The following is an 11,007-nucleotide window of genomic DNA, read 5'->3' as shown; positions in this document are numbered from 1 at the left end:
CGGTCTAAGCACCTGTAGTCAAAGCTGGGATAGAATTGCACAAGACGACGCAGCAAAAGTGATGACGACGAATGAAAACGGAGTGCCTACGGTTCGGGTCACATGTGTTTGAAAGTTGAAAGCGCTATGAATACTGTGTTCATCGGGTTGTACACATTATCACACCTAGATCACCAAAGTCACGACATGTTTGTTTTGCTTTCTTCTTTTTCTCCTTCTCTCGAATCTTCCCTTCCGGCTCGCTTCATTTCTCGAGGATCCGCGGGAAAATTAAAAATTTTTTCATGTTATTTGCAAATTACTACGAGAACTTTAATGATTCTTTATACATCATAAAATATCATTTTTACCATTTTTAACGTAAGAAGCATAAGAAATAATGGACTAAGAACTGTTATCGATAGCTTTATTTTCACTTTAGCAACAAATAAATATGTCACATCTGGTCAAGATGTGTGTATGTGTGTAAATATATATTCCGTCCATCTTATTTTTCGAGAGAAAACATTCTTCCTCCCTGTTTTTCTTTTTTTTCTCTAGATATCAATATGTTTGTAATGCATAAAACCAATGGCAGTCCAGATGAAATAATAAATATTGATAGGATCTATTCAAAAATGGTACAAAAAATGGTAAAATGGTACAAAATACACAATCGCATGTACAGATATTTAAAATTAAAATATAATAATATATCTTTTCGGTTTCTTTCGGTCGCCTTCGCATTTCTGTTTTCCTCATTCTTATATCTTTTCGACACCAGATTCGATTTTATATAATAATTCTTTCTCTCTTTTCCTCTCATATCAAAATAAAATCTATACCAACGTAATATTATATCTTTCCTTTCTTTTTTCTATTTCTCGCACGCATACATTTCCTTTTTATACATTAACTATATCTTCAATAAGTTTTCAACTTTAAGATATTTATAAAATTCTTTAAGATATTTATAAAGATTCGCAATATACATAATAATAAAATTCCGATATATATAAATCTAAGATTTTGTATTCAATTGTAATTATTGTTGTCATATATTTGTTAGAATATTTTCTTAGAATCATGGAAATTGTTCCATACTCGGAGAAAATGCAATATTTTCTAAAACTTCGTAATTTTATATTTTGTTATAATGAGACAAATATATTTTTTTGTATATTACAAAAATATTCATTTATTCACTTAATTTTACATAAACCATAAAATATCTTGTAAAATATTCATTTTTTAATTATCTTACCTTAATACTTTTCAATTTTTAATTATCTTACCTTAATACTTTTATGTACAAAATAATGAGAGGAATCAATTGGTGTAAAGAAAACATACAGTTGTTTTTAAAAAAATATATAGAATTGCAAATTACATATTTTTTCTTAGAAACAGCTGTGTGTTTTCTTTACTCCAATTGATTCCTCTCATTATTTTGTACGTAAAAGTATTAAGATAAGATCATCGAAAAATGAATATTTTACAAGATATTTTATGGTTTATATAAAATTAAGAAATGATTTTAAGCCTCATAACTCGAAAAGTACTTCATGGAAAAATAATCTACTATAGTGTTTTAAAAAGCTCTCGAGATTAAGCTACAAGAATATGCAATAAAAAATGGGGGGTTCCATTTAAAACAATGCACTTACGGTTTCAATCGCCTATTTTCGGCCGAAACTAGAAGTTGAAAATATCACCATTCGATAGAGCGCACTCGATTTATAAAGAAAATGTTTTTACTTTTTTGAAATAACCACTTCTCTAGTTTTTAAAAAATGGGTGGTACGGATGGTCTGAAACACCCTGTATCTATATAAAAGTTTATTATATATACATATATATATATATATATATATATATATATATATATATATGTACGAATAAGGATTGGGCTAAGCGAGTTTCGATTATCCGCAGGAATAACAATTTTAACTAACGACAGTAGAACGGGATGTAGAAGGAGGAATCCTTACTGCGGTTATGCATGCTTTGTTGTATTATACCTTTTTAGACAAATGAAACATTTCGGGTACTTTGATGTCTTCCAATTGCATGAATTAAATGAAAATTTTACAGGATAGAAATACTTTAGATCCTTTAACATCTGAAAATGAAAAATGCAAATTTATTATATGCTGCCAAAAATATTTTCGCTATTTTAAGCTTTTATAATTTATTCATATTTTAGAGAGTGATAAATACGCACATACGATTTTAGTCCTTTGAATTTTTACTAATTTTAAGAGAATTAATAATTTTTTTTACGGCACAGAAAAGTGGTTCGTTGTCTGCTCTCGTTCTTTTAGTTTGTCTTGTATATTTTTAATGAATGAAACAGGAACTCGACTTTTATAATAGTCGCCTGGTGTACGTACGTTCAGAATTCTTACTATTTGATTAGACATCAGTTTGTTGTACATCTCGCAAATGAAATTAACATTCTCATTCGTTTTACGTGCCTGTAGAAGTTGTGATGCTTCTACGACGGGTTACAGCTCTTCGAACATTTTCTAGACATTCATCTCTACCCCATTGTTCTAAACGGCATGTATCTCAATAAAAAACACATTATATTAATGTAACAAATATATATATATATATATATATATATATATATGCAATATATTCTATTATGCAAATAACAAAACTAAGAAATTAAAGTAACTAAGTAGAGGATTAAGATTATATAATTTTTATTCTTTTCGATTTAAATCTTAAACAAATTAATTTTGTTATGAGAATATAAAATAATTTTACTAAAAATAAAAACAATTTTTAAAAGTAAAAATTATTCATTAACATTTGATTTTATCTTCAATCATTATTATTTTTGAAAACGCATGAAAACATTGTAATAATAAAAAAATAAGCAAAAGAATAAATAATTTTTAATTTAAACGATAATTTAATTTTTAGACTACACAAACGAATGACTATAATATGATCAGAATATTTTAAAGTAATTAAATTGAATAATAAATTTAGAAATAAATACGTATTTGTAATATTATTTACAGAATTCTACCTTTTTAAGATTTTTGAGCAAGTCTTTATTTTTCCACTGCTTTCTTTGTTGTACATGGAACATTTATTCAATAATTATAAACTTCGTTCATTCAATTTAAAATGCCGGATGTTTTTGGATGAATTTTGTCGCACCGAAAGGTTTGAACTTATAGAGTCTCTCTATATATGTATATATATAATATTTTTGATATTTATATAAATAAAATATTTAAAAATTATACAAAACTAACGATTAAAATATAAACAAATATTAATTAATTCTTTTAATCCCATCAAAAAAACGTCACAAATGTATCTATTTATGTGATTATCTTATATTTGGATATAAAATTATATATTTGTAATATATATACGATCTGTAATATTATAGATTATTTTATATTCTTTAATCCGTAAAATAAAGAAAAGAGAATTTGTTTCTATCGATTAACACACAAATTATCGAGACAGACATGAATAATAAACGTCCTTTTTCTTAATAGTAATACCATACTTCAACATTATTTCAAAAAATATGTATAAATATCATTGAATATATAGAGTAAAATTAATTTTCGGCATTACATAAATTCTACGTTACAACAGAAATGATAAAATTTTTATATTACAAATAATTAGTAAACGAAATATTAGACGAATTATTAAATTCGGTTATAGATATTTTTTGGTAAAAAGCACATATATTAATAATTTGTCAAGTTTTTAAATTTGTATATTTCTTAAGTCGATTCTTACAATTTATTACAAAAGATATAATCATCAATAAACATAAAGATATAAATGTAATACATAAATAAATGTAAATTATCTGACACAAGAAATTAATAAAATAAAACTTTATTTATTAAATGTAAAAAAATCTTGCCAAAAATCGGGATTTGTGAGATAATTAACATTCATAATGTATATTAATTAATACAAAATACGGAACATTTACAATACAACAAAATACGACATTTACATACGTTTTTACGAATCATATATTTTTAAATATGTTGTCAAAATTACTAAATATAGTGTTCGATAAAAATGTACATTTTAATTATATTAATATAATATTTCATATTATATAATATTATTAGTAAAATAATATTATATTAATAAAAATATTATATGTAATACTGTTAACAATATTTTTAGAAAAATTTTTTTACAAAAATTATTTAATAATAACTAATCATTATTAAACGGCCCTTTAAATGCCTGTATAATATGTGTATAATAAATCGGAAAAAATAAGTTACCACGTCGTTTGATGTAACTTACTTTTATTCTATTGATTTATTAAAATTATTTGAAATATTTTTATTTATTAAAATCACACAATTTTGCAAATCTCAAAATTTCCAAATGTGAAAAAAATGATCTAAACAAATTATATGCCTACATTATTACACACTCATTATATATATTTATCTTACTTTATCTTATTTATAAAAATATATCATAAAAACTAATTATGTATGAAAACATATGCGTTGTCTAAATGATTTGAACTTGACAATAAGGATTTAACGTAAGAAACATTAAGAAACTTTATCAATATTACAATTATGTGACTCTTTGCACTAATGCGCAAAACATCATGTTAACTTTCCGAATTAAAGTTCATCCTCTCGTGCCAACTGCAAAATTAGCAATATATATTATTAATATTGTTAAAATAATAAAATAATTGTTTATATATGTATATATATATATATGTATATATATATATATATAATTAATAATGATAAAAAGACGATACTGGTTTAGAGACATATTCTGCTTATGATATAGTTCAAAAGGAAATCACATTAACATAGATATAGAAATGCTGTCTTTCCAAACTATAACAATTTGTATATAAAATAAATTACTAGAAATAATATATATTTTTCCGTTTATCCATTTACATCTATCGACTTTAAATTTTTATTTGTAAGACTCATTCTCAAAGTTTTTGCTAATGTTCTTATTGCTATTCGGATAACTTTGGTATTATTACTTTGTGTCACAAAATTCGAAATAAATACTCTAAGAAATTTTAAATATCTTCGATGGAATTGTGAAATGTTGACAGTATATAAACGAATGTTTGCCAAAGAAAATTTCCAGCATCATATTTAACGAAATATTTATTAATGTTATTAACGCCAAATTCTATCGCAAAACATGTTAAGAAAGAAATTGTTTCTAGATTTACGTTTCATAATTATATAAATTTTTTTAAATCTTTTTACGCCATGTTAGAATATACTTTTATATTTCAATCATTTATTTCTAAAACATTATGTGTTTTTAATGATACTCATATTTATTTGGTTATATTATTCTTATTTTTATGTCTTAAAAAATGGTGTATCAATATAAGATCACTTTTCTATTTAATTTAATTATTGTTAGTATTTTTACTTACGTTTTGTGGATGGACATTCGCTTGTCCATTCCAATGAATTCTATCGTCTTGAAAACGGACAGCTTGCTCATTATCTTAATTACGGCGAAAGAACCGGTTATACAAATTATTTAAGTAAGCTAGTATAAGTTCGCAACACAAACTGTAATCAAAATTCGTAACAATTATAAGAAATGTTTTTAATAATAAGAATACTTATAGTAAATTAATCAATATTTGCAATAATTAGTAATTATTGGAATAAAATTGTTGCAATCATATACTGACTGCAATAAAATAATTATAAATTTAGTAGTATTATATTTATCTGCATTTTATCCATAACTTTTACAATAAAAAAGTATAGCATTTTTCGAAAAAATAAAATATTTTCATATTATACTTATATTGATAATATCATACTTATATTGATTTTAATATAATTATTACATGACAATTGTATCTTTAATTCGTAGTAATATTATAAATTTAAATCAAAATTTTCTTTTCTTATAATGCATTAATATATACATATATATGTGACACAACCACCCACGTCCCTCTCTTTTCCCACACACACATACACACACATACACACACACACACACACATATATATTACACAATCATCCATACATGTGTATAAACATAATAACACATTTCTTATAATTCCGTTAATTTAATCAAGTATAAAAATAAAATTTACCACCATAAATTGTATAAAAGTACGCAGTAAAGGTAAAATGTTCTTGTATCGTATGCCAATTCTTCTGATTTCTCAAACCATGAATTAATTAATACTTCTTTTGGCACGTCATCTTCATTGTAAATCAGTATGTTATTGGTTATGTTATTTGGTTTATTCAAATTAATATATTCATTATAATGGGTTAGGTTAGGTAAAAAGAATAAGTCTAAAACATAAATCATATTATTAATTTAATTTATAAATTAAGATGATTCTTGTTATTAATTTCATGACTCTTGTTATTAATTAACATTGTTTTTTTTCATCTCACAAGAGAATACAAATTTAATAATATTATTAATAAAACGAAATTCATAATTGATACATTAATTTTCTTACAAAAAATAATATATAGTTATTATTTATAATCATTATTAATTTAGCTTATTAAAAGTTAACGTATGTATACTCATATATACGTATATACAATATTAAAGTGTATCCATGCGTGCAATAAGTCTGTATTATGCATGCTCGTGCACGTTACTTTTTCTCTATATAGATTTAAAATATATATTTTTCTATAGCTATTCTTTAATTAATTGTTTTATATTCTTTATACATATGTACTTTTGAATAAATATTGAAAGAAAGAGAGAAAGAGAAAAGTAAAAATCACACAATCATTAAGTTCTATCATTTAAATAAGTGCTTTTTCTCGATTATAAGTATGAATTGAATAAATCTAATTCATATTATACAAATATTATACAAATATTATCGAACAAATTATTATACAAGTTATTACACAAATGATTATCTTACTTGGTATGCATGAGATACAGATCATAATAACTATTATTGAGTGTAGTGAGCCGAATAATATCCTCATGATTTTCTTTATTATAGCAACAGGCATGACGGATAGGATCGTTTAGCGCTTTTCTTCTTAAATTTCAATAATAATTGCAATCTTATCGAATCTTTTTTACTCTGTTAGTAATAATACGATGCTATATCAATTCTAGAAAACAAAATTATTTAATATATATTTTTTGCCATGCTTGTCGGAAAACATAGATTTGAAACAAAACAAAAAATAAGTTTTTTAACCGATATCACATTAAAAGATTTTATGATAAAATTAAAAAAATAATAAACATTAATATATAATATATTTTTATATTAATACATAAAAATAATAAAAAATAGTTGTAATTACAAATGTTATAAAAAGTGCAATTTGATTTTATTTACTTAAAATATGTTTAATAACATTTAATAAAATTTTTAATAAAATTTTTTATCATAAATATTTTGACTCGAAATATAAATAAGTTTAAAATATTTGTAATCAGAAAATGTAATAATAGAATTAAAATATATAAAAAACGTGTCTATATTGCCGTATCTCTCGAGAATTTTGATTAAATTGACATTACATAATGGTTCGAATAAATTTGTAATAGTTTGAATGAACTGTACGGTACAACAAATTATGACGATCACATGATAATTCTATTCTAACAAAACTTAACAACAAGAATATTGTAAAAAAATAGTGTAAATATTTCTTGATATTTCTTGAATCTTATAAATTTCGTTTAATTTAAAACAATTATATGAATCATTAACAATAAAAAAAATTAAATTTAAATTGTGTTGCAACTTCTTAACGTATAATAATAATTGAATAAATTTCAAAAATTAACGATTGTATTAATTGTAAATTATTTCTTTTTTTATAAGAAGTACAACTGAATCAAACGGATTGTATAATCATAATCGTCAGCGTCCGAGAAATATTATCATGACAAATAAACTGCTGTTTCTATGGATGGTCGTACCACCTAGTATAAGGCAGAATTTAGGTCTCACTTATCTTTAGGTCGGCACTTGCTTTCCCGTTCTGATAATTATTAATTTTAATTTTGAAAAGAAATCACGCGCGCGAAAGCTCAAGAATTACATCATTTTTATATAATCCTTGTATCGATCTTAATAATTAAAAGAAAAAAATAAAATATAAAAAATATAAAATATAAAATATAAAAATAAAATATAAAATCTTATTGTTGAAATAACGGATTCTGCAAATTGAGTTTATAAAAATATATATGAGCCGTCCAAGGGCTAAAAATTAACTCCTTGTTGATTTTTTTTTAATTTTAGTGCCAAAGCATTTAATTAATTATGCAATGTCAGATTAACAGAATGATTCTCATAGTATGTAAAGCAAATAATGGAGATATAAGAACTTGTTTGCTTTAATCAAAATGTTTGAAATTGCAGAAGGGTAAAATTCTATAACTGAAGGGCAAATACGAATGTAAAAATAAAATTAGATTACAGTTTCGCACACGTACACAATTATAAAATCATAATATTTAACATCGTTCCTGTTCCACTGATTGTATAGACGAGACATTCTCAGTTTCATGAATTTCCTAATGATTAATTAAATCTAATATATCATTTCACATGTATCCAGAGAATCTTTAAATTTATATTATATTCTGTTGATTAGAATATAATCTATAATAATAGGATTTAAATAAATTACAACGGCGTTTATCATATATCATTAATATTAAATTTTAAATAGCGATAAAAATTGTTAGATAGTTTGATATCAAATCTTATTAGATTTTTAATCAATTCTTTTGCATACTGAATGCATTTGGAACGTATTTAACATACATACTTTACATTTATTTTCACGCTGACGTTTCTCATAAATTTCAGGATCACGAAAATAATTTAACAATCTTAATTATCACTTGAAATTTGAAGAATTATTATTTATCAAGTAGAAAATCCGAAATATTAATTCCAAAACGAATAACTGAAAATGCATGATCACGTTCGTGTATTAAGCTACATATTGAACCGAAACATCCCTTTGATCTCTCTCGGAAAATTAAAACGATAGAAGAGTTCTCGGCGCGCAATTTCACGTCAGAAAAGACATGCCTTTTCCGAGGATGCATATCAAATATCTGATATCTTTTTCTCAACTATTATTTGCGAACAATACCTTAACGTAGAGTTTGCTCGTAGTCATCACAATCTATGCATCAAAGCTGTGATAGAAAAAGCCACCGCACAAGACGACGCAGCAAAAGTGACGACGACGATGAAAACGAAGTGTCTACGGTTCTGGTTACATGTGTTTGAAAGTTGAAAGCGCTATGAATACTGTGTTCATCGGGTTGTACACATTATCACACCTGGGTCACCGAAGTCTCGACATGTTTGTTTTACTTTTTTCCGTTTCTCCTTCTCTCGAATCTTCCCTTCCGAGTTCATTTCTCGGATCCGCGGGAGAATTAAAAATTTTTTCATGTTATTTGCAAATTACTACGAGAAACTTTAATGATTCTTTATATATTATAAAAGATAATTTTTATCACTTTTAACGTAAGAAGCATAAGAAATAATGGAATAAAAACTGTTATCAATTGCTTTATTTTCACTTTAGCAACAAATAAATATGTCACATCGGATCAAGGTGTGTGTAGTTGTGTAAATATATATTCTGTCCATCTTATTTTTCAAGCGAAAACATTCTTCCTCCCTGTTTTTCTTTTTTTATATTAATAATTTTATATTTTGTAATGAGACAAATATAATTTTTTATATATCACAAATAGTGATTCGAAAGGAGAATAGCATCCCTTTAAATTTATTTATATTTATCCTTTAAAATTAAAAAATTAATTAATAATAAATATAAATAAATCAGAAAATTTATTTTAGAAATTTTAAGATGGAACAAATAAAATAATAAACATAATACATATCATTTGTAAATATAGTACAACTGATAAAATTATTATTTCTCCAAAGTTCACTTTAATATTTATTAAAATTTATAATAAAATGTCCGAAACAAAATCCTTATAGGAATTTTATACTGCTAGTTTTCTTTTTTACTCTTCGATTTATAACACAGTATATGCACACTAATAATAACAAAAAATATCGCTCTTTCTCATCAAGACCGGTTCACATTTATCTATATAACGAAGTTGACTTTAAATGTGTGCGCTATTTGAAACGATAACATGTCGCAAAATCTACGAATTAAAAAAAATATACATATAAAATGTGATATATTTATATATATATATATATATATATATATATATATATACATATATGATAAACTTTTGTACGAATAAGGATTGGATTAAACGAGTTTCGATTCCTTATCCGCAGGAATAACAATTTTAACTAATGACTGTAGAAGGGGGTGTAAAAGGGGAAATCCTTATCACGGTTATGCTTGCTTTGTTATATACCTTTTTGGGCAAATAAAGGTACTTTGGGTACTTTGGGTACTTTGATGTCTTCCAATTGCATGGATTAAATAAAAATTTTAAAACAGGATAGAAATACTTTAGATCCTTTACAGCTGAAAATGAAAAATACAAATTTATTATATGCTGCGAAAATATTTTCGCTACTTTAAGCTTTCATAATTTATTCATATTTTAGAGAGAGATAAATACACACATGCGATTTTAGTTTCTTTGAATTTTTACTAATTTTAAGAGAATTAATACTTTTTTTATCGGCGCAGAAAAGCGGTTAGTTGTCTCCTCGCGTTCTTTTAGTTTGTCTTGTATCTTTTTAATGAATGAAACAGGAACTTGACTTTTATAATAATCGACTGTGGTGTACATAAGTTCAGGATTCTTACTATTTGATTAGCTATCAGTTTGTTGTACGGCTCATGTACCTCAATAAAAAACACATTATATTAATGTAACAAATATATATATATATATATATATATATATATATATATATGCAATATATTTTATTATGCAAATAACAAAACTAAGAAGTTAAGGTAACTAAGTAGAGGATTAAGATTATATAATTTTTATTCTTTTCAATTTAAATCTTAAGCG

At 24.4% G+C, this 11,007-nt stretch overlaps 1 long non-coding RNA gene across 1 annotated transcript; it reads right to left on the bottom strand.

The window, feature by feature from the left end:
* Positions 1-4,482: 4,482 nt before the first annotated feature.
* LOC112637560 lies at positions 4,483-9,262 on the bottom strand. Its single transcript, XR_003122610.1, has 5 exons — positions 9,126-9,262; positions 6,914-7,112; positions 6,107-6,314; positions 5,423-5,564; positions 4,483-4,649 (listed from the first exon to the last, which is right to left on the bottom strand). It is a non-coding gene; the product is annotated as an uncharacterized LOC112637560 (long non-coding RNA).
* Between the last annotated feature and the right edge of the window lie 1,745 nt (positions 9,263-11,007).

The sequence above is a fragment of the Camponotus floridanus genome, unplaced genomic scaffold (assembly GCF_003227725.1).
Source record: "Camponotus floridanus strain SB8 unplaced genomic scaffold, Cflo_v7.5 scaffold18, whole genome shotgun sequence".
Lineage (NCBI taxonomy): Eukaryota > Metazoa > Arthropoda > Insecta > Hymenoptera > Formicidae > Camponotus > Camponotus floridanus.
The sequence above is the reverse complement of the archived record's forward strand: the minus strand, read 5'-3'. Positions and strand labels throughout refer to the sequence as shown.